The sequence below is a fragment of the Pipistrellus kuhlii genome, unplaced genomic scaffold, assembly GCF_014108245.1.
Source record: "Pipistrellus kuhlii isolate mPipKuh1 unplaced genomic scaffold, mPipKuh1.p scaffold_m20_p_146, whole genome shotgun sequence".
In the NCBI taxonomy this organism is placed as follows: domain Eukaryota; kingdom Metazoa; phylum Chordata; class Mammalia; order Chiroptera; family Vespertilionidae; genus Pipistrellus; species Pipistrellus kuhlii.
Genome location: NW_023425456.1, coordinates 81585 through 105646, shown reverse-complemented (window position 1 = coordinate 105646; position 24062 = coordinate 81585). Strand labels below are relative to the sequence as shown.

The 24062-nt window shown below is 45.9% G+C and overlaps 1 long non-coding RNA gene, 10 other non-coding genes and 2 pseudogenes across 34 annotated transcripts in view; all 13 read right to left on the bottom strand.

Moving 5' to 3' along the window:
- The window catches only part of LOC123652353, a 27984-nt gene extending 14821 nt beyond the window's left edge, over nt 1-13163 (bottom strand). For 2 of the 24 annotated variants that reach the window (XR_006741645.1, XR_006741640.1), the window contains exons 1-10: nt 12832-13157; nt 11575-11711; nt 10595-10731; nt 9476-9612; nt 8352-8488; nt 6079-6214; nt 4966-5102; nt 3845-3981; nt 2714-2850; nt 1537-1673 (exon numbers count right to left, since the gene is read on the bottom strand). This is a non-coding gene — a long non-coding RNA (uncharacterized LOC123652353). Of the gene's footprint in view, nt 1-1536; nt 1674-2713; nt 2851-3844; nt 3982-4965; nt 5103-6078; nt 6215-7271; nt 7409-8351; nt 8489-9475; nt 9613-10594; nt 10732-11574; nt 11712-12831 lie in introns of all 24 variants that reach the window. The other 22 variants (XR_006741628.1, XR_006741624.1, XR_006741623.1 and 19 more) reach the window with 19 other exon arrangements.
- On the bottom strand, nt 229-337 carry LOC118718816. Its single transcript, XR_004987950.1, has one exon. It is a non-coding gene; the product is annotated as a small nucleolar RNA SNORD116 (small nucleolar RNA).
- Nucleotides 1353-1460, bottom strand: LOC118718796. Its single transcript, XR_004987933.1, has one exon. It is a non-coding gene; the product is annotated as a small nucleolar RNA SNORD116 (small nucleolar RNA).
- On the bottom strand, nt 2524-2638 carry LOC118718813 (annotated as a pseudogene).
- LOC118718791 lies at nt 3662-3768 on the bottom strand. The gene has a single exon (XR_004987928.1). It is a non-coding gene; the product is annotated as a small nucleolar RNA SNORD116 (small nucleolar RNA).
- LOC118718807 lies at nt 4781-4889 on the bottom strand. The gene has a single exon (XR_004987944.1). It is a non-coding gene; the product is annotated as a small nucleolar RNA SNORD116 (small nucleolar RNA).
- LOC118718794 lies at nt 5895-6002 on the bottom strand. The gene has a single exon (XR_004987931.1). It is a non-coding gene; the product is annotated as a small nucleolar RNA SNORD116 (small nucleolar RNA).
- On the bottom strand, nt 7089-7195 carry LOC118718809. Its single transcript, XR_004987946.1, has one exon. It is a non-coding gene; the product is annotated as a small nucleolar RNA SNORD116 (small nucleolar RNA).
- On the bottom strand, nt 8168-8275 carry LOC118718792. The gene has a single exon (XR_004987929.1). It is a non-coding gene; the product is annotated as a small nucleolar RNA SNORD116 (small nucleolar RNA).
- On the bottom strand, nt 9292-9399 carry LOC118718793. Its single transcript, XR_004987930.1, has one exon. It is a non-coding gene; the product is annotated as a small nucleolar RNA SNORD116 (small nucleolar RNA).
- LOC118718811 lies at nt 10409-10518 on the bottom strand. The gene has a single exon (XR_004987948.1). It is a non-coding gene; the product is annotated as a small nucleolar RNA SNORD116 (small nucleolar RNA).
- LOC118718814 lies at nt 11381-11498 on the bottom strand (annotated as a pseudogene).
- LOC118718821 lies at nt 12517-12620 on the bottom strand. Its single transcript, XR_004987952.1, has one exon. It is a non-coding gene; the product is annotated as a small nucleolar RNA SNORD116 (small nucleolar RNA).
- Nucleotides 13164-24062: the final 10899 nt, after the last annotated feature.

Sequence of the window (24062 nt, the reverse complement as noted above, 5' to 3'; positions counted from 1 at the left end):
TCTCTATCTCTCTGTCTCTGTCTCTCTCTTCTCTGTCTCGCTGTCTATGTCTTTGTCTCCGTTTCACTCTCTCTACCATCCTCTATAAATCAATAAAAAATAAATATTATAATTGCCACAAGCAGCTAGAAAATTCTCTTGGTTGTTTAAAAACTTGCAGTTGTTGGCTTGCGTGTGAGAAGGGGAAGCTTGTCCCTCAACTCCCTGTCTCTAGGATACCGAATGTGCGGACCTCAGTAAACCGATGAGAACGACGTTGTTGTAGTTCTCACTCATTTGTTCAGATTTTCCAAGGAATGTTTGGTTTGGTGTTTTTTTTTGGAATCATCATCGATCCCAACACATTCAGGTCAAAGAGCTTTGTTCACACACATGGTGCCAACTGGCTGACCTTGGGCCGAGAAAGGCTTACCTTCATTGAGTGCCCCAGGGGCATGAAACAGACTGCAGCAAACACGGCTTCCAGGACCCGCCTCGTCCTAATCCCAGGTGGAGAGTAGGTGGTCTCTTATAGGGGACGGGGACAACAGGCTTCTTATGACAACTCCGCCTGAGAAGTGGACACAAAGCACAGGTGCGTTTGAGTACTGTGCCAGGGCCCTCAGGTAACATCCCTTCCTCTTCGCTTTCCTAGATCTAGCATCTGATTGTCCCCTACTCCTGTCCCTGAGGCATGAGAGGGGGCGAGTGCACTTCCTGTGTGTGGTTGTGACTTCCTGGTTGTGTGTGTGACTTCCTTTGTGCAGGTGTGACTTCCTTTGTGCATGTGTGACTTCCTTTGTGCATGTGTGTCTTCCTATGTGCAGGTGTGACTTCCTGTGTGCAGGTGTGACTTCCTTTGTGCTTGTGTGACTTCCAGTGTGTAGGTGTGACTGCCTGCGGGAAGGTGGGTGGCAAATACAGATGTTTGTGTGGGTACAGGCCTTCTGATTAAAACTGAAGCCCTGTGGGGAGGCTGGTGTAGCTTATGGTTTGAGCTTTGACCTATGTTTTAAGAGGTCATAGTTCAATTGTTAAGGCTCATACCCAAGCTATGGCCTCAGAGAACAGTAGGGGCGTGAAGCAGGCAAACAATCAATGATATCGGTCTCTCTGTCTCTCTCTCTCTCTGTCTGTCTCTATCTCTATCTCTCTGTCTCTCTGTCTCTCTCTTTCTCTGTCTCGCTGTCTATGTCTTTGTCTCCGTTTCACTCTCTCTACCATCCTCTCTAAAATCAATAAAAAAATAAATATTATAATTGCCACAACCACCTAGAAAATTCTCTTGGTTGTTAAAAAACTTGCAGTTGTTGGCTTGCGTGTGAGAAGGGGAAGCTGTCCCTCACTCCTGTCTCTAGGATACCGAATGTGCTGGACCTCAGTAACCGATGAGAACGACGTTGTTGTAGTTCTCACTCATTTTGTTCAGATTTTCCAAGGAATGTTGGTTTGGTGTTTTTTTTTGGAATCATCATCGATCCCAACACATTCAGGTCAAAGAGCTTTGTTCACACACATGGTGCCAACTGGCTGACCTTGGGGCAGAGAAAGGCTTACCTTCATGAGTGCCCCAGGGGCATGAAACAGACTGCAGCAAACACGGCTTCCAGGACCCGCTTCGTCCTAATCCCACGTGGAGAGCAAGGTGGTCTCTTATAGGGACGGGGACAACAGGCTTCTTATGACAACTCCGCCTGAGAAGTGGACACAAACCACAGGTGCGTTTGAGTACTGTGCCAGGCCCTCAGGTAACATCCCTTCCTCTTCGCTTTCCTAGATCTAGCATCCGATTGTCCCCTACTCCTGTCCCTGAGGCATGAGAGGGGGCGAGTGCACTTCCTGTGTGTGGTGTGACTTCCTGTGGGTGGTGTGACTTCCTTCTTGTGCAGGTGTGACTCCTTTGTGCAGGTGTGACTCCTGTGTGCAGTGTGACTTCCTTGTGCAGTGGACTTCCTTTGTGCAGGTGTGACTTCCTGTGTGCAGGTGTGACTTCCTGTGTGCAGGTGTGACTTCCTTTGTGCATGTGTGACTTCCTGTGTGTAGGTGTGACTGCCTGCGGGAAGGTTGGTGGCAAATACAGATGTTTGTGTGGGTACAGGCCTTCTGATTAAAACTGAAGCCCTGTGGGGAGGCTGGTGTAGCTCAGGGCTTGAACTTTGACCTATGTTTTAAGAGGTCATAGTTCAATTCTTAAAGCTCATGCCAAGGCTATGGCCTCAGAGAACAGTAGGGGCGTGAAGCAGGCAAACAATCAATGATATCGGTCTCTCTGTCTCTCTCTCTCTCTGTCTCTCTCTGTCTCTGTCTGTCTCTATCTCTCTGTCTCTCTCTGTCTCTGTCTCTCTCTTTCTCTGTCTCGCTGTCTATGTCTCTGTCTTCGTGTCTCTCTCTCTACCATCCTCTCTAAAATCAATAAAAAAGTAAATATAATTGCCACAACCACCTAGAAAATTCTCTTGGTTGTTAAAAAACTTGCAGTTGTTGACTTGCGTGTGAGAAGGGGAAGCTGTCCCTCACTCCTGTCTCTAGTATACTCAACGTGCTGGACCTCAGTAACCGATGAGAACGACGATGTGGTTCTCACTCATTTTGTTCAGATTTTCCAAGGAATGTTGGTTTGGGTTTGTTGGTTTATTTTTTTTGATATCATCATCGATCCCAACACGTTCTGCTCAAAGAGCTTGGTTCATACAATGGTGCCAACTGTCTGACCTTGGGGCAGAGAAAGGCTTACCTTCATGAGTGCCCCAGGGGCATGAAACAGACTGCAGCAAACACGGCTTCCAGGACCCGACTCGTCCTAATCCCAGGTGGAGAGTAGGGTGGTCTCTTGTGGGGACGGAGACAACAGGCTTCCTATGACAACTCCGCCTGAGTAGTGGACACAAAGCACAGGTGCGTTTGAGTACTGTGCCAGGCCCTCAGGTAACATCCCTTCCTCTTCGCTTTCCTAGATCTAGCATCTGATTGTCCCCTACTCCTGTCCCTGAGGCATGAGAGGGGGCGAGTGCACTTCCTGTGTGTGGTGTGACTTCCTTTGTGCAGGTGTGACTTCCTTTGTGCATGTGTGACTTCCTGTGTGCAGGTGTGACTTCCTGTGTGCAGGTGTAACTTCCTTTGTGCATGTGTGACTTCCTGTGTGCAGGTGTGACTTCCTGTGTGCAGGTGTGACTTCCTTCGTGCATGTGTGACTTCCAGTGTGCAGGTGTGACTGCCTGCGGGAAGGTGGGTGGCAAATACAGATGTTTGTGTGGGTACAGGCCTTCTGATTAAAACTGAAGCCCTGTGGGGAGGCTGGTGTAGCTCAGGGTTTGAGCTTTGACCTATGTTTTAAGAGGTCATAGTTCAATTCTTAAGGCTCATGCCCAGACTATGGCCTCAGAGAACAGTAGGGGCGTGAAGCAGGCAAACAATCAATGATATCGGTCTCTCTGTCTCTCTCTCTCTGTCTGTCTCTTTCTCTCTGTCTCTCTGTCTCTCTCTTTCTCTGTCTCGCTGTCTATGTCTCTGTCTCCGTGTCACTCTCTCTACCATCCTCAATAAAATCAATAAAAAAATAAATATTATAATTACCAAAGCAGCTAGAAAATTCTCTTGGTTGTTGAAAAACTTGCAGTTGTTGGCTTGCGTGTGAGAAGGGGAAGCTGTCCCTCACTCCTGTCTCTAGGATACCGAATGTGCTGGACCTCAGTAACCGATGAGAACGACGTTGTTGTAGTTCTCACTCATTTTGTTCAGATTTTCCAAGGAATGTTGGTTTGGTGTTTTTTTTGGAATCATCATCGATCCCAACACATTCAGGTCAAAGAGCTTTGTTCACACACATGGTGCCAACTGGCTGACCTTGGGGCCGAGAAAGGCTTACCTTCATGAGTACCCCAGGGGCATGAGACAGACTGCAGCAAACACGGCTTCCAGGACCCGCCTCGTCCTAATCCCAGGTGGAGAGTAGGGTGGTCTCTTGTGGGGACGGGGACAACAGGCTTCCTATGACAACTCCGCCTGAGAAGTGGACACAAAGCACAGGTGCGTTTGAGTACTGTGCCAGGCCCTCAGGTAACATCCCTTCCTCTTCGCTTTCCTAGATCTAGCATCCGATTGTCCCCTACTCCTGTCCCTGAGGCATGAGAGGGGGCGAGTGCACTTCCTGTGTGTGGTGTGACTTCCTGTGTGTGGTGTGACTTCCTTTGTGCAGGTGTGACTTCCTTTGTGTATGTGTGACTTCCTTTGTGCATGTGTGACTTCCTGTGTGCAGGTGTGACTTCCTGTGTGTAGGTGTGACTTCCTTTGTGCATGTGTGACTTCCAGTGTGTAGGTGTGACTGCCTGCAGGAAGGTTGGTGGCAAATACAGATGTTTGTGTGGGTATAGGCCTTCTGATTAAAACTGAAGCCCTGTGGGGAGGCTGGTGTAGCTCATGGTTTGAGCTTTGACCTATGTTTTAAGAGGTCATAGTTCAATTCTTAAGGCTCATGCCCAGACTATGGCCTCAGAGAACAGTAGGGGCGTGAAGCAGGCAAACAATCAATGATATCGGTCTCTCTGTCTCTCTCTCTCTCTGTCTGTCTCTATCTCTATCTCTCTGTCTCTCTGTCTCTCTCTTTCTCTGTCTCGCTGTCTATGTCTTTGTCTCCGTTTCACTCTCTCTACCATCCTCTCTAAAATCAATAAAAAAATAAATATTATAATTGCCACAACCACCTAGAAAATTCTCTTGGTTGTTAAAAAACTTGCAGTTGTTGGCTTGCGTGTGAGAAGGGGAAGCTGTCCCTCACTCCTGTCTCTAGGATACCGAATGTGCTGGACCTCAGTAACCGATGAGAACGACGTTGTTGTAGTTCTCACTCATTTTGTTCAGATTTTCCAAGGAATGTTGGTTTGGTGTTTTTTTTTTGGAATCATCATCGATCCCAACACATTCAGGTCAAAGAGCTTTGTTCACACACATGGTGCCAACTGGCTGACCTTGGGGCCGAGAAAGGCTTACCTTCATGAGTGCCCCAGGGGCATGAAACAGACTGCAGCAAACACGGCTTCCAGGACCCGCCTCGTCCTAATCCCAGGTAGAGAGTAGGGTGGTCTCTTGTGGGGACGGGGACAACAGGCTTCCTATGACAACTCCGCCTGAGAAGTGGACACAAAGCACAGGTGCGTTTGAGTACTGTGCCAGGCCCTCAGGTAACATCCCTTCCTCTTCGCTTTCCTAGATCTAGCATCTGATTGTCCCTTCTCCTGTCCCTGAGGCATGAGAGGGGGCGAGTGCACTTCCTGTGTGTGGTGTGACTTCCTGTGTGTGGTGTGACTTCCTTTGTGCAGGTGTGACTTCCTTTGTGTATGTGTGACTTCCTTTGTGCATGTGTGACTTCCTGTGTGCAGGTGTGACTTCCTGTGTGTAGGTGTGACTTCCTTTGTGCATGTGTGACTTCCAGTGTGTAGGTGTGACTGCCTGCGGGAAGGTTGGTGGCAAATACAGATGTTTGTGTGGGTATAGGCCTTCTGATTAAAACTGAAGCCCTGTGGGGAGGCTGGTGTAGCTCAAGGTTTGAGCTTTGACCTATGTTTTAAGAGGTCATAGTTCAATTCTTAAGGCTCATGCCCAGACTATGGCCTCAGAGAACAGTAGGGGCGTGAAGCAGGCAAACAATCAATGATATCGGTCTCTCTGTCTCTCTCTCTCTCTGTCTGTCTCTATCTCTCTGTCTCTCTGTCTCTCTCTTTCTCTCTCTCGCTGTCTATGTCTCTGTCTCCGTGTCACTCTCTCTACCATCCTCAATAAAATCAATAAAAAAATAAATATTATAATTGCCACAAGCAGCTAGAAAATTCACTTGGTTGTTAAAAAACTTGCAGTTGTTGGCTTGCGTGTGAGAAGGGGAAGCTGTCCCTCACTCCTGTCTCTAGGATACCGAATGTGCTGGACCTCAGTAACCGATGAGAACGACGTTGTTGTAGTTCTCACTCATTTTGTTCAGATTTTCCAAGGAATGTTGGTTTGGTGTTTTTTTTTGGAATCATCATCGATCCCAACACATTCAGGTCAAAGAGCTTTGTTCACACACATGGTGCCAACTGGCTGACCTTGGGGCAGAGAAAGGCTTACCTTCATGAGTGCCCCAGGGGCATGAAACAGACTGCAGCAAACACGGCTCCAGGACCCGCCTCGTCCTATTCCCAGGTGGAGAGTTGGGTGGTCTCTTGTGGGGACGGGGACAACAGGCTTCCTATGACAACTCCGCCTGAGAAGTGGACACAAAGCACAGGTGCGTTTGAGTACTGTGCCAGGCCCTCAGGTAACATCCCTTCCTCTTCGCTTTCCTAGATCTAGCATCTGATTGTCCCCTACTCCTGTCCCTGAGGCATGAGAGGGGGCGAGTGCACTTCCTGTGTCAGGTGTGACTTCCTGTGTGTGGTGTGACTTCCTTTGTGCAGGTGTGACTTCCTTTGTGCATGTGTGACTTCCTTTGTGCATGTGTGTCTTCCTATGTGCAGGTGTGACTTCCTGTGTGCAGGTGTGACTTCCTTTGTGCATGTGTGACATCCTGTGTGCAGGTGTGACTTCCTGTGTGCAGGTGTGACTTCCTGTGTGCAGGTGTGACTTCCTTTGTGCATGTGTGACTTCCTGTGTGTAGGTGTGACTGCCTGCGGGAAGGTGGGTGGCAAATACAGATGATTGTGTGGGTACAGGCCTTCTGATTAAAACTGAAGCCCTGTGGGGAGGCTGGTGTAGCTCAGGGTTTGAGCTCTGACCTATGTTTTAAGAGGTCATAGTTCAATTCTTAAGGTTCATGCCCAGGCTATGGCCTCAGAGGACAGTAGGGGCGTGCAGCAGGCAACAATCAATGATATCGGTCTCTCTGTCTCTCTCTCTCTCTGTCTGTCTCTATCTCTCTGTCTCTCTCTGTCTCTCTCTTTCTCTGTCTCGCTGTCTATGTCTCTGTCTCCGTGTCTCTCTCTCTACCATCCTCTCTAAAATCAATAAAAAAATAAATATTATAATTGCCACAACTACCTAGAAAATTCTCTTGGTTGTTAAAAAACTTGCAGTTGTTGGCTTGCGTGTGAGAAGGGGAAGCTGTCCCTCACTCCTGTCTCTAGGATACCGAATGTGCTGGACCTCAGTAACCGATGAAAACGACGTTGTTGTAGTTCTCACTCATTTTGTTCAGATTTTCCAAGGAATGTTGGTTTGGTGTTTTTTTTGGAATCATCATCGATCCCAACACATTCAGGTCAAAGAGCTTTGTTCACACACATGGTGCCAACTGGCTGACCTTGGGGCCGAGAAAGGCTTACCTTCATGAGTGCCGCAGGGGCATGAAACAGACTGCAGCAAACACGGCTTCCAGGATCCGCCTCGTCCTAATCCCAGGTGCAGAGTAGGGTGGTCCCTTGTAGGGACGGGGACAACAGGCTTCTTATGACACCTCCTCCTGAGAAGTGGACACAAAGCACAGGTGCGTTTGAGTATTGTGCCAGGCCCTCAGGTAACATCCCTTCCTCTTCGCTTTCCTAGATCTAGCATCCGATTGTCCCCTACTCCTGTCCCTGAGGCATGAGTGAGGGCGAGTGCACTTCCTGTGTGTGGTGTGACTTCCTGTGTGTGGTGTGACTTCCTTTGTGCATGTGTGTCTTCCTGTGTGCAGGTGTGACTTCCTGTGTGCAGGTGTGACTTCCTTTGTGCATGTGTGACTTCCAGTGCGTAGGTGTGACTGCCTGCGGGAAGGTGGGTGGCAAATACAGATGTTTGTGTGGGTACAGGCCTTCTGATTAAAACTGAAGCCCTGTGGGGAGGCTGGTGTAGCTCAGGGTTTGAGCTTTGACCTATGTTTTAAGAGGTCATAGTTCAATTCTTAAGGCTCATGCCCAGACTATGGCCTCAGAGAACAGTAGGGGCGTGAAGCAGGCAAACAATCAATGATATCGGTCTCTCTGTCTCTCTCTCTCTCTGTCTGTCTCTATCTCTATCTCTCTGTCTCTCTGTCTCTCTCTTTCTCTGTCTCGCTGTCTATGTCTTTGTCTCCGTTTCACTCTCTCTACCATCCTCTCTAAAATCAATAAAAAAATAAATATTATAATTGCCACAACCACCTAGAAAATTCTCTTGGTTGTTAAAAAACTTGCAGTTGTTGGCTTGCGTGTGAGAAGGGGAAGCTGTCCCTCACTCCTGTCTCTAGGATACCGAATGTGCTGGACCTCAGTAACCGATGAGAACGACGTTGTTGTAGTTCTCACTCATTTTGTTCAGATTTTCCAAGGAATGTTGGTTTGGAGTTTTTTTTTGGAATCATCATCGATCCCAACACATTCAGGTCAAAGAGCTTTGTTCACACACATGGTGCCAACTGGCTGACCTTGGGGCCGAGAAAGGCTTACCTTCATGAGTGCCCCAGGGGCATGAAACAGACTGCAGCAAACACGGCTTCCAGGACCCGCTTCGTCCTAATCCCACGTGGAGAGCAAGGTGGTCTCTTATAGGGGCGGGGACAACAGGCTTCTTATGACAACTCCGCCTGAGAAGTGGACACAAACCACAGGTGCGTTTGAGTACTGTGCCAGGCCCTCAGGTAACATCCCTTCCTCTTCGCTTTCCTAGATCTAGCATCCGATAGTCCCCTACTCCTGTCCCTGAGGCATGAGAGGGGGCGAGTGCACTTCCTGTGTGTGGTGTGACTTCCTGTGTGTGGTGTGACTTCCTTTGTGCAGGTGTGACTTCCTTTGTGCATGTGTGACTTCCTGTGTGCAGGTGTGACTTCCTGTGTGCAGGTGTGACTTCCTGTGTGCAGGTGTGACTTCCTTTGTGCATGTGTGACTTCGTGTGTGTAGGTGTGACTGCCTGAGGGAAGGTGGGTGGCAAATACAGATGATTGTGTGGGTACAGGCCTTCTGATTAAAACTGAAGCCCTGTGGGTAGGCTGGTGTAGCTCAGGGTTTGAGCTCTGACCTATGTTTTAAGAGGTCATAGTTCAATTCTTAAGGTTCATGCCCAGGCTATGGCCTCAGAGGACAGTAGGGGCGTGAAGCAGGCAAACAATCAATGATATCGGTCTCTCTGTCTCTCTCTCTCTCTGTCTGTCTCTATCTCTCTGTCTCTCTCTGTCTCTCTGTCTCTCTTTTTCTCTGTCTCGCTGTCTATGTCTCTGTCTCCGTGTCTCTCTCTCTACCATCCTCTCTAAAATCAATAAAAAAATAAATGTTATAATTGCCACAACCACCTAGAAAATTCTCTTGGTTGTTAAAAAACTTGCAGTTGTTGGCTTGCGTGTGAGAAGGGGAAGCTGTCCCTCACTCCTGTCTCTAGGATACCGAATGTGCTGGACCTCAGTAACCGATGAGAACGACGTTGTTGTAGTTCTCACTCATTTTGTTCAGATTTTCCAAGGAATGTTGGTTTGGTGTTTTTTTTTGGAATCATCATCGATCCCAACACATTCAGGTCAAAGAGCTTTGTTCACACACATGGTGCCAACTGGCTGACCTTGGGGCCGAGAAAGGCTTACCTTCATGAGTGCCCCAGGGGCATGAAACAGACTGCAGCAAACACGGCTTCCAGGACCCGCCTCGTCCTAATCCCAGGTGGAGAGTAGGGTGGTCTTTTGTGGGGACGGGGACAACAGGCTTCCTATGACAACTCCGCCTGAGAAGTGGACACAAAGCACAGGTGCGTTTGAGTACTGTGCCAGGCCCTCAGGTAACATCCCTTCCTCTTCGCTTTCCTAGATCTAGCATCTGATTGTCCCCTACTCCTGTCCCTGAGGCATGAGAGGGGGCGTGTGCACTTCCTGTGTGTGGTGTGACTTCCTGTGTGTGGTGTGACTTCCTTTGTGCAGGTGTGACTTCCTTTGTGCATGTGTGACTTCCTGTGTGCAGGTGTGACTTCCTGTGTGCAGGTGTGACTTCCTTTGTGCAGGTGTGACTTCCTGTGTGTAGGTGTGACTGCCTGCGGGAAGGTGCGTTGCAAATACAGATGTTTGTGTGGGTATAGGTCTTCTGATTAAAACTGAAGCCCTGTGGGAGGCTGGTGTAGCTCAGGGTTTGAGCTTTGACCTATGTTTTAAGAGGTCATAGTTCAATTGTTAAGGCTCATGCCCAGGCTATGTCTTCAGAGAACAGTAGGGTCGTGAAGGAGGCCAACAATCAATGATATCGGTCTCTCTGTCTCTCTCTCTCTGTCTCTCTCTGTCTCTGTCTGTCTCTATCTCTCTGTCTCTCTCTTTCTCTCTGTCTCTCTCTTTCTCTGTCTCGCTGTCTATGTCTCTGTCTCCGTGTCTCTCTCTCTACCATCCTCTCTAAAATCAATAAAAAAATAAATATTATAATTGCCACAAGCACCTAGAAAATTCTCTTTGTTGTTAAAAAACTTGCAGTTGTTGGCTTGCGTGTGAGAAGGGGAAGCTGTCCCTCACTCCTGTCTCTAGGATACCGAATGTGCTGGACCTCAGTAACCGAATGAGAACGATGTTGTTGTAGTTCTCACTCATTTTGTTCAGATTTTCCAAGGAATGTTGGTTTGGTGTTTTTTTTTTGGAATCATCATCGATCCCAACACATTCAGGTCAAAGAGCTTTGTTCACACACATGGTGCCAACTGGCTGACCTTGGGGCCGAGAAAGGCTTACCTTCATGAGTGCCTCAGGGGCATGAAACAGACTGCAGCAAACACGGCTTCCTGGACCCGCCTCGTCCTAATCCCAGGTGGAGAGTAGGGTGGTCTCTTGTAGGGACGGGGACAACAGGCTTCTTATGACAACTCCGCCTGAGAAGTGGACACAAAGCACAGGTGCGTTTGAGTACTGTGCCAGGCCCTCAGGTAACATCCCTTCCTCTTCGCTTTCCTAGATCTAGCATCCGATTGTCCCCTACTCCTGTCCCTGAGGCATGAGAGGGGACAAGTGCACTTCCTGTGTGTGGTGTGACTTCCTTTGTGCAGGTGTCACTTCCTGTGTGTAGGTTTGACTTCCTTTGTGCATGTGTGACTTCCTGTGTGTAGGTGTGACTGGCTGCGGGAAGGTGGGTGGCAAATATAGATGTTTGTGTGGGTACAGGCCTTCTGATTAAAACTGAAGCCCTGTGGGGAGGCTGGTGTAGCTCAGGGTTTGAGGTTTGACCTATGTTTTAAGAGGTCATAGTTCAATTCTTAAGGCTCATGCCTAGGCTATGGCCTCAGAGGCCTGTAGAGGCGTAAAGCATGCAAACAATCAATGTTTCTCTCTCATGATTGTTTTCTCTCTCTCTCTGTCTCCATCTCTCTCTTTCCTCTTTGAAATGTATGAAAAAAAAATTTATTACGATTGCCACCACCACCAAGAAAATTCTCTTGGATGTTCAAAATCTGGGAGTTGTTGGCTTGCATGTGAGAAGGGGAAGCTGTACCTCACTCCTATTTCTAGGATACTGAACGTGCTGGACCTCAGTAACCGATGGGAACGACGTTGTAGTAGTTCTCACTCATTTTGTTCAGATTTTCCAAGGAATGTTGGTTTGGTTTTGTTGGTTTATTTTTTTTGATATCATCATCGATCCCAACACGTTCTGCTCAAAGAGCTTGGTTCAGACACTTGGTGCCAACTGGCTGACTTTGGGGCAGAGAAAGGCTTACCTTCATGAGTGCTCCAGGGGCATGAAACAGACTGCAGCAAACACGGCTTCCAGAACCCTCCACGTCCGACCCCCAGGTGGAGAGCAAGGTGATCTCTTGTACGGACAGGGACAACAGACTTCTTATGACAACTCCGCCTGAGAAGTGGACACAAACCACAGGTGCGTTTGAGTACTGTGCCAGGCCCTCAGCTAACATCCCTTCCTCTTCGCTTTCCTAGATCTAGCATCCGATTGTCACCTACTGCTGTCCCTGAGGCATGAGAGAGCTTAAGTGACTTCCTGTGTGGTGTGACTTCCTGTGTGTGTTGTGACTTCCTGTGTGCAGGTGTGACTTCCTGTGGGAAGGTGGTTTGCAAATATGGATGCGTGTGGGGTATAGGCCTTCTGATTGAAAACTGAAGGCCAGTGGGGAGGCAGGTGTGGCTCATGGTTTCAGCTTGAGCTATGCTCTAATTTAGGGGTGTCGAACTCAATCAGAGAAGGGGCCAAAATCTAAAATCCAGCCTAAATCCCGGGCCGAATGGTTTAGTGAACAGTCAAACTGTCATTGTGATGGAAACGCAGCGGATTGCAGTGATGACAGTGCGGTGTGGGCCACATTGCAAGGCCTGGCGGGACGGATTTGGCCCGAGGGCCTTGTTTTTGACACATGTGCTCTAATTAGTCATGGTTCAATTCTTAAGATGCATGCCCAGGCTAAGGTGTCAGAGGCAAAAAGTCATTTATTCTCCCTCTCTCTCTCTCTCTCTCTCTCTCTCTCTCTCTCTCTCTCTCTCTCTCTCTCCTTTCCTCTGTGACATTAATTAAAAACAAATATTAGTTACAATTGCCACTACTAGCAAGAATATTCTCTCAGTTGTTTAAAAACTTGCAGTTGTTGGCTTGCGTGTGAGAATGGGAAGCTGTCCCTCACTCCTGTTCCTAGGATACTGAACGTGCTGTAGCTCAGTTACCGATGAGAACGAGAAGGGTATAGTTCTCACTCATTTTGTTCAGTTTTTCAAGGAATTTTTTTTTTTTTTTTTAGGGAGTTATCATTGATCCCAACACGTGCTATGAAGCCAGATGTCTATGTGTGGCAGCCTTGGCAGTTCACCTACTGAATCAATGATCTCAGGGTCTGATAGCATGAGGGACACTTCATCCACTCCTGAAGCTCAACCCCACAGGCCACTGTGGACATGTGGAGAGGCTGCCTCTAGAACGTCGATGAGTTCCCCACGCCAATGGCAGAGTGTGGGAGAGGAATGCTTACCGTCCTCAGCAATCCACGGCCAGGTGGCACCCCCAGGACTCAGCTTCCAGGACTCTTGCATGCTTCCCGTCATCAAAGCAAATTAAGGTTGGACTCTTCACGGCTGGTGGGGAGCCTTGGGAAGCCACTGCACCTGGCACTGGCATAGAAATGGCAGGCGTAGTTGAGAAAGGTACCCAGATGTTCAAGTAGCCGTGGATGAGAGAAACAAGAGTAGGTCTGTTCCTCACGTATTCAAATCGAGCCTCGGTGACAAAACCTTCTGCCTCAAAGGGCCAAGGAATAGACAGACTTGTGTGCTTCCTGATGGATGTTGCAATGTCAGCAACAAATGATGATTAATGAGTAAACCTGTAAAATGTCATGGTCTCTCTACTGGATGCACACACACGACTCCTCTTTGTGAGGCCACCACAATATGGAATATTGGACTTTTTAAATAAACATTTCAAGGGGAAAATGAAAGGCTTTGTGGTTTTCATTTAAAATCTTTGGGTCCTTAGAAAGATCTCATAAATTTAACATACATTTTTCCACATCCAAAGAAGCAATGCAAATCCAATAAATTCAATTTAAACATAAAATAATTGCCCTAGCTGGTTTGCCTCAGTGCATAGAGCATCAGCCTGCAGAGTGAAGGGTCCTGGGTTCGATTCCCATCAAGGGCACATGCCAGAGTTGCAGGGTCAATCCCCAGTAGGGGGTGTGCAGGAGGCAGCCGATCCATGATTCTTTCTCATCAATGATATTTCCATCTCTCCCTCACTCACCCTTCCCCTCCAAAATCAATAAAAATATATTCAGCCAAAATTATTTTGGCTCAGTGGATAGAGCGTCGGCCTGTGGACTGAAAGGTCCCGGGTTTGATTCCGGTCAGGGGCATGTACCTTGGTTGCAGGCACATCCCCAGTGGGGAAGGTGCAAGAGGCAGCTGGTCGATGTTTCTCTCTCATCGACGTTTCTAGCTCTCTCCCTCTCCCTTCCTCTCTGTAAAAAATCAATAAAATATATTTAAAAAAAAAAAAAAAGATGCACACACACCTGAGGACATGGCCTGGAGTACGTGACGGCGTCTCCCAGGATCCTGGTACCCTCCCCACTTCCATTGGCTGAAGTGGAGGGCCTCCCCCAGCCCATCGGAATGCAAAAAACAAACAAACAAAAAATATAATCTCGGAAAATACTCAGCGGTCAAAACAACAAGCACTGACATGTATGCCACTGCCAGAAAGTAGCACGTGCTTGGCTGGGCTTCTTCCTTCCCCCCACACTGAGGAGATGTTCAGTGACCACACAATGAGTGAAGAGCAGGAGATGGGCAGTGGACACCCTAACAGCAGATGTTAAGAGAGAGATTTCTGCCCAAACCAGTTTGGCTCAGTGAATAGAGCGTCGGTCTGCGGACTGAAAGGTCCCAGGTTCGATTCCGGTCAAGGGCATGTACATTGGTTGCTGGCACATCCCCAGTGGGAGGTGTGCAGGAGGCACCTGGTCGATGTTTCTCTCTCATCGATGTTTCTAGCTTTCTATCCCTCTCCCTTCCTCTCTGTAAAAAAATCAATAATATATATATTTAAAAAAAAAAAAAAAGAAATTTCTATTGAACAAAGGAAAGAGTCAAGAACGAAGGTCCTGCCAGGCTGGTGTGGCTCTGTTGGTTGAGCCAAGAGGTCACCCATGAACCAAGAGCTTTTGGGCTCCATCCCAAGTAGGGGGCATGCAGGAGGCAGCCAACCGATGTTTCTCTCTTCCTCTCCGTTCCTTCCTTTCTCTCTGCCATCAATAAAAGCAAAATGGTGTTCCATCTTCGGATGGTTCCTAATGGAAGCTTTATTAACAAAGGTTGATTGTCAGTATCCTGCCATGGTGCTGACTAGTTTTCTGTTGTTAAGAACTTGACTTTTGACCCAATTTATCCATTCAATATTCCTACGTTCGTTTAACAACAGTATAAGTATCTCACCATCATCCATCGGCTGCCTCATCCCCTGAAAGAGGGTCATCATCACAATGGCTCTCTCCGGTTCTTCTCTTCCTCCTCCCGCTTTCTCTAGACGAGACACAGAGTTCCTCCTGTCGTCCATGTCCCTCAGAGCAACAGGAAATAAAAAGAAGTTAGGGACAGCCCCTTCCCCACTTTCATAAACCAGTCAACTATCTCAAGATACGTGAGTCCTCGGCGGGTGACACTTACCTCTTAATTCTGCTGGTTATCCTCTGCGCCCACGATTCGGCTGCTGGATCAGGCGTTGTCCCCATTCATTGTCCTTGTAAGACACAAGGAGTGATGTTCAGGAAAGTGCTGGCATGAATACACAGAACTGGGCAAGGGGGCTGGGGGAATGAATATAATTATGGGAAACTTACACGAAGCCGGCAGGGAATCCAGACTGTGTGGTCATCAAGCACAACTGGAGAAATATTCCAACAGATGATGATGTTGAAGCTGGCGTGGAGGGGTGGGGGTTGCGTCTTCGCTCGGAGATCCTGGACGGCTCCCCCGCCCCCCGCCCGCCCCGGCTTTCTGCAGCAGTGGCCTTGGCATTGCTCATCACCCTGTCTGTTTCCGAAGTTGGTGGTCTTCCAGTTAGTGATACTCCTCTTATTGGCCATTTCTCCTGGGCTTTGACCTGTGTCCCCATGGCACCCAGGGCCCTTTGGCCTGTTCTCCTGAGCCACCCAGCGGCTTACCTTCTAAGCACTGCCCTGCCCCCAAGCTCTAAGTCTAAGAGGTCATTCGTTCTTTGTAGCTCGACGCCACGGAACTTGCCACAAATCAGCGCCCTGTTCCTACCTTTCTCCCATTCCTGCCACATCTCATTCCTTACAGCTCTTCACCTGAGGGACTGCACTTGAGAGAGTTCTCATGGGTCTGACCCTAAAGGCCAAGGGAGAATGAACACGACCTCGGAAATGTGCACGTTTCCCCAAAGCGTGGTTTCATGCCATCGTTTTAGCAAAATAGTGGTGTTCTTCATGATCACCTGCCAGAAGTAGTGATGTTGTAGTGAACTGTGAATTAACAGGATGAAGTATATCGTCCCACGTAACTTTTATTTTGTTTTTTAAAGGGATAATGGTTATTGTTAGTATTCAATGAGGTAACCCGTGAAATAGCGTTTATCTCAGCCTGTGGTACATCTACTAAGAACTCAACTAAGTGCTATCTATATAACTGAAATACATATATTTGAAATGGCACAAAAACACTCCCACAAGTAAAACAATAAAAAAAAAAAATGAACAGAACTCAAACGACCACCATTTTTTGACTATTCTTCCTATGAAGTTAAGTTTATTGACCATATCCGAAGAAGCGCATACATAATATCATTTCACACAAACAAAATCACAATATTGAAGCCTGATACAGAGTAACTCAATCACCGGTGGGAAAATAAACGTTAGGGAAATAATAACCACCTGGATTTTCGTATAATTACTTAGAACACATATTACTATTAAGTAACTGAATACAGGCCAATTGGATAAATGAGTTATCACTAGGTCACCAAGCATGGCAACTGGATTAAACAGGTTACTCACAAGTTCACAAGTATTACAACTAAGGTTGCAGGGAGTACCCTTGAGTTTACACACATTTTTTGAACAATACCTATTACATTCTATAGGTAAATTTCTAAGACTAAAGAGTGTGAGTCAAAATGTGCTAATTTCCATCCAATACCTAGTTCCCATGGTAACATACCAGGAGTCCAAATTTCTCCACTTAATCTAATAGGTGAAAAAAGACTACCAATGGTAGATTTGTTTCATTGTGTGTGTGTGTATCTGTGTGTGTGTGTGTGTATCTATTTATAATTATTATTCGATATCTGTAATTATTTCATCAAGGTGGATGTGGTTGGGCATTGTTTTATATGCTCTTGGCCATTCACAATACCTTTTCTTTTAGGAGTTGATCCCTTATGGGCTTGGCTGCACTGATACCGGGATGCTTGCCTTTTTTTTAGAATTAACTTGGGGTAGTTTTTCATAAAAGATTAACCCTAACTTGGTCATATATGTTTCAAGGAACCATACAGCTATAGTTTAATTGACTGTCAAATAAGAAGCCCCATTTCATTTTAAGTTGAGCAGGTTGTTGATTCTTTTTCTCTCCCCGGAACCCTCCAAAGCAGACAACAAACAAACAAGAGGCAACTTGGAAAAACAGAGCTTCCTTGGGCTCAAGATGGCACCCATCCATCAGCTACGTTCCAAGAGCAGGCTATGGGGCAGGCCCATGACCCTTGGGACCGTTTCTCTTTGGTCTGCACACAGGTGGTGACTGGGAATCTCCCCTGGGAACAACTGAGGAGCCTCGACACACCCACGGAGAACAAAAGGCTTGGATCATCACCAACGGTGGAGAGATAACCAGGAACTTGGGACAGGGCTGATGGCCAAGGCTCCTCTCTCCTACATCAGACCATTCATTCTGTCAAGACTGGGAGGGTGGCTTCCTTACCTAACCCACAGAAACAACACAAGAGACGAGAGGGACATTAAGAAACCAACGACTGTGTGTTCCAAACTAAAGGACATCCTCCGGGCACCCATCTTAATAAGATGGCGGGAAGGGGCTTCTCTGGTTAAGAGTCTAAAGTAAGATTCCTAACCTGGTGAGAGTTGGAAAGTGAAATTCATGAAGAGGCTCACTGAGGTCAGAAGAGCAATGCAGAGACACAACGGGAGTGGCCCAAGGGCAAGAGAAGTTTTTAAGTATCAGACAGAAATCCCAGTACTGAAGAACACATCGACTACACTGGGATGTTCGAGAGAGGGGTTAACAGCAGAGTGGATGGCGTGGAAGAGAGCGCAGACGAAAGACAGGGCCGTGGAATTCATCCCATAGGAGAGGCCAAAAGAAGAAAGAAAGAAAAAAATGGAATGAAAAGTGAAGAGAGCCTAAGGGATTTTATGGGATCATGGACATGGAACAGTAGTCCAGGAGGAAAGAGACACAGAAAGGGGCATTAGGGCTATTTACACTAATATTGGCTACAGACCACAACTCATATAAAAAATAGGCATTCCCATTCAGGAATCCCAAAGGCACTGAGAAAGGGGACTCCAAAGAGACCCCAACACCAAGACACATTACAATTAATTAGTCACAAGCGAAAGCGTAGCAGAGAATCTTAAAAGCAGCCAAGAGAAAGCAACTTATTAAGACCAGCAGCACGATTTTCAGCAAAAAGCATTGCAGAAAAGGAAGGCAGCGGGATGATGCAAACAAAGTGCTGAAAGAAAACACTGCCAACCAAGATCACTCTAAGCCCACAAAGTCAATTTTCATAATTAAAAGAGAGGGAACAGCTAATGGATCAAAGAAGAAAACCCAAGACATAAAAAATATCTTGAGGCAAGCAAAAACATAACGTACCAAAATGTATGGCACACGGCAAACATAGGTCTAAGCAAGAAGCTTATTGTAAAAAAAAAAAAAAGTTCATTTTAATAAACACCTATATTAAGGAAAATATCTTAACCTAAGTTCACATCGAGAAACTTCAAAAAAATAAAAACGAATGAATCCCAAAGTTAGCAAAAGAAAATAACAAAGGGGGGGGGGGTGGCCAGGGAGAGGACAATGGGGGGAAAAGGAGACTTATGTCATAAAGAATTTAAATAATAAAAAAGAGAAAGTAACAAAGATTAGAGCAGGAAAAAAAAAAAGAATCTGAAAAGATAATAACCCTAGCCAGTTTGGCTCAGTGGATAGCGCATCGGCCTGAGGACCAAAGGGTCCTGGGTTCGATTCCGGCCAAAGGCATGGACCTCAGTTTCAGGCTCCTCCCCGGTCCGGGCCCTGGTCGGGGCTCACGGGAGGGCAGCCAATCAATCGATGTGTTTCTCTCACATCGATATTTCTCTGTGTCTTTCCCCCTCTTCCACTCTCGCTAAAACTCAATGGAAACATATCCTCGGGTGAGGATAAAAAAAAGAAAGAAAGAAAGAAAAGATAATAGAAAAGATAAATGAAATGAACAGCTGTTTTTTGTTTTGTTTTTTAAAGATAACCAAAATAGAAAAAGGTTTACATATACTTAACCAAGAAAATAAAAGAGAAGACGCAAATAAAATTATAAATGAAAAGAGGAGACACAACAACGGATAGCACAGAGGATCACAAGAGACCACGGTCATGTGCCACTTAACGAGGAGGATATGTTCTGAGAAATGTGTCCTTAGGTGATTGTATTATTGCTCGGACACCATGATATGGTCTACTACTATGAATGTATGTATGCGCTATATACTAATTTTATGGACTGGCAGCCCAGCAGGCTTCTCTCTGTCAGCATCACCACAAACATGTACTGTGAGCCCCAATAGCTGGCATCTTTTTGGGTATTGCAAGTGCCTGGCATAATCTCTTTAAATCCTTTTTCCTTTTTAATTTTCAGTTACAGGTGACATACAAAATTACGAGTTTCAGATGTATACCCCAGAGGTTACAGACATTATGTAACTTACTAAGTGACCATCTGGATAGGACTCCTCACCCATCTGACACTGGACCTAGTTATCAGAATATGACACCCCCATGACTGTGCTGTTAACTCCCTTTTTCACCCATCTCCCCAGCGCCCCTCCCATCGAACAACCATCACAACTGTCTTTGTATCTAGGAGTCTGTTTCTTTTCTGCGTTGTTCATTTATTTTTAAAGACATTGCTGGCCATACGCTAGATAAGGACCCAGATCACCCGCCTCATGGAGGCTCCTTTGTTTTAGGTCTTCCTTGATTCTGATAACAAACCATTTGGGCTCCTTGATTTTTTTTTTTTCTCTTCGCATGCGTTCAATTCTCACTCTGACCTTGTGGAAACACCATGAAAGAGTGAGTAAGCCTGCAAAACCCTACGCCTGCAGGAAACACTGAAGCCCAGACTCATGTTTCTCTCTCGCTACCCTAGGACTTACTGTGGGCCATCTCACGGGACTTCTATGCTCTGGGGCCTGTTAAAGAACAAACTCGTTTTTCCTTCATGTGTTCTGATTCGTTACTGCAGCAAAGCATCTTGCACAAGAACCGCAAGGGTCCAGCCATCGGTTTACCGGGGGAAGATACCTGTGGGCCCTCATCGGGCCCCAGGGTAGTGCCCTCGAGGTGTTTCCAGCTGAAAGTACCACGATCTGTAGCTGAGACTGCCAGAAAACAATGTGTTGTGCTACAGTTTTAGGAAGGCTACCGGGTCCCAAGGCAATAGGAATTTTCAGTTTTCCTATGTTCTTAGAGGACCACCCTATACAGGAGGTCCACTGTTGACCGAAAGATCGTTACGAGGTACATGACTACACTACGAACAATTGTACACCACATATATTCAACAACCTAGACGACATACAACCTACTAAAACTGAACCACGAGAAAAACAGAAAATCTAAATAGGTCGATTACTATACCAGGAGACTGAGGCAGCAATCAAAAAAATTTCCCAACGAAGTCTAGAAATGGTTTCACTGGTAAATTCTACTGAACAATTAAAGAAGAATTCATAGCAAAATCCTTCTCAAACGCTTTCAAAAATAAAAAAACAAAAAGAGGAAGAGAATGGAACACGCCCACCAGCATTATTCTGATATAAAAATCGAAAAAGAACAACACAAGAAAATGAAATTACATCCCAATATCCCTAAGTGAACATAGATGAAAAAACACACACAAAACAAACAAACAAACAAAACACCTCAGCAATATATTAGCAAACCAAATTCAACAATACACTGAAAGGGCCATACAGCACTACAAAGTGACATTTATTATTAAAAGGGATGGGTCATGGATGTTTGACATCCACAAATCAATCCATGTAACACACACCACATTAAAAAAAAATAAAGATTAAAACCATTGTAACATCATCTTAATAGACACTGAAAAAAGCACTTGACCAAACACAACATCTATTTATGACAAAAATTCTTGGCCAAGTGGGTATAAAGAAATGTACATCAACATAATGAAGGTCCTATAAGACAAGGCCACAGCTAACATGACATTCAGTGAAAATCTGAAAACCTAAACAGGAATAGTATTGCTTTACTTTTAATGTAACTGCAGTGCAGTGGTTTTATTTACATGAGGATCACCACCAACACCATGAGTAATGATTTATACTATGACATCATGGCAATGATGACATCACTAAGTGAGGAGTTGTTCAGCTCCATTCTAATGTTATGGGACCCCCCAAAACAGGGGTGGTCAGTTGTTAAGTGAACTGTTGTGATATGGCACATGACTATATACAGAATACTTCCAAGATGCCACCCCTAAAAAAAGCACAAAGCTTTTTTTCTTTTTTTTTTTAAGAATAATCTCAGTTTAGTTCCAGAATACAAAATTAATATACATAAACCAGTTCTGTTTCTATATACCAACAATTTGAAAAGAACACACATAAATGGGAAGACACTCTGTGTTCATGGACTGGGAGAATAAATATTGTTAAAATATCCATACTACCCAAAGCGACCTACATTGTCGGTGCAATCTATCAAAATCCCCATGGCACTTTTCACAGAAACTGAAAAAGCAATCCTGAAATTTGTATGACACCTCAACAGAGGCATCACACTTCCTAATTGCAAACAATACTATAAAGCTACACTAATCAAAACAGCATGGTTTGCGCGCAAACACAGTCACAAGAGATCAACGCAACACAACAACACAGAAAGACCAGAAATAAACGCTCTGTGCATATGGCCAGGCAATTTTTCAGCTACGGAGCTGAAAATTCTTAATAGGGGGAGGGTAGTCTCTTCAATCAATGATGTTGGGAAACCTGGATGGCCACACTTAAAAAGAATGAAAATACATATATACATACATACATACATACATAAATAAAAAGAACCAGACTGGACTCCGATCTTGCACCAACGACAACAAGCAACTAGAGATCCTAATATTTAAGACTCCTAGGAGAAAACACAGGGAGTAAATTCCATGACTTTGATCTCAGCCATCATCTTTCGGATTTGACACCAAAAGAAAAAAAACAAAACAAACCAAAACAAGAAACAAAAAAAAGAAAAGAAAAACTAAACAAGTGAGACACTATCAAACTGAAACACATCTGCTCAGAAAAGGAGACCATAACCACATGGAAAAGGCAACCTATGGAATGAAAGGAAATAATTTGTTAACCACAAATATGATCAAGAGTTCACATTCAACGTATGCAAGGAACTCAACTCGAAAGGTAAAACCAACCAACCAACAAAACAAAAAAACAGACAAGGACCCAGGACCTAAATAGAACCCCCCCTTGCGCCCAAGACATACATATGGCCCCAAAGGACTTAAAAAAAAGTTACTCAACATCATCAATCGAGAGGCCAATTCAAGGGCACGATGAGGTACCATGTCACCCTTGTTGGGATGTCTATTATCAGAACGGCAGGAGGTACGTACTCAGTCACGAGTACGTTGAGAAATAACCCTTGTACAAAATCGGTGGGAATATACATGGGTACGACCACTGTGGAGAACAACACGAAGATACCTCAAGAACTGCCACACCATGCCACAATCCCCCTGGGCGGACAGCCACAGGAGAGGAAAGATCTCCAAGAGTTATCTGTACTACTACGACTACTGCTATGTTCATATACACATTATTTACAATCGTCAAGGAAGGTATAGGAAAAGGAAGGAATTCATTTGGGAGAAGATGAAATGGCCCAGGGCGTTATGTTAAGTGAAACAGGCCAGACAGGAGGAGGACAAACACAATGTGGTGTCATGGACATATGAAATATATATATACATATTTAAGTCAAACCAATAAAAAAAAACTACACACCTCATGTATCGATGGGAATGATAATATTGCTTCGTTATTGCTATGTAGTCTCTGATTACTTCTGACCCCTCTCATTCACTCTGACACTGACTTCTTTGAACCAATGGTCACAAAATGCTTACGTTCTGACATTCCAGCATCCAATATGACAATGGGGGGGAGGGGAGGGGAATGTCCCTGTCAACTAGGAGCTCTTATATATGTATTTTGGGAAAAGGTTGGGGGGAAAAGAAATCAACATGGGGAAATGTATGACTGATAATGATATAAAGACAACAGTGACGCGAGCAGACAAAGCCACGGCCTCCCCATTGCGTCACCTCCGCACACCCATCCCAAAGGGATCAAGTCAGAAGAAGTCCTAAATGGAGTCCCGACAATGGACAAGGAGGCAGAAGGAAAGCAAGCGGGGGGCACATCCCCTATTCACCAAAGCCCCCTGGCTGATTAGGGTCATTTTTAACCTCTTTCCTAACCTCCGTAAAATCAAGTCTTCTCGCCATCCCAGACCTGAGCGGGATGGGAAGGGCTCACGTTCAATCCCGACTCCTTTTCCGGGCCTCTCTCTTGGTGACAAAACGTGTGCTCTCCCATCTACCACTCATCCGTAGACTGATCTTCCCGGACTATCAATACGAGGACAGAAGCTGGTTCTTATAGACAACAGAGCTACCATCCCTCTGGGAACACATTCATCCTACTTAGCCTACAGACACACAAGGGGAGAATTCTTAAAAGTTGGAGTTTGAAGATAGTAAATCAACACAGTATTCTGGGGGAACGGGCGGGGTCTCATTGAAGTGACCCACATAGACTGCATGATTTTGTCCCTTCTCGTGATTGAAAGCCATGGACCAATGACTGTATTTTTGCAACGAAATGCCTTATCAAGAATGGGGTACCATCACCCCCTTACTCTTAAGAGGTAACTCTAAAAACGGAGGAATGAATGAGACAGAGAAAGGAAGTGTTTTCTAGGGAGAGAATGCACATCAAAAGAAAATGCTAGAAAGGAGATTGGGACTTAAGCCGGTGGTGCTCAGTGGATAGAGCGTCAGTCGGCCTGTGGACGGAAGGGGTCCCGGGTTTGATTCCAGTCAAGAGCACATATCTTGATTGCACGCTTCTCCCCCGCCCCGGGCCCTGGTTGAGGCGCGTGCAGGAGCAACCAATCGATGTGTTTCTCTCACATCGATATGTCTATCTTTTCCTCTCTCTTCCACTCTCTCTAAAAAAATCAATGGGAAAATATCCCCGGGCATGTATTAAAAAAATAATAATAATAAGTTGGAGGGAAAGTGAGAGAAAGAAAATACAACACAGCAGGAAAAAAAGTGTGTGCGTGGGGGGGGGGGTGTGGTTCTTCTGTATGATTCTTGGAACTCTAAATCTAGATTTCCAAACCA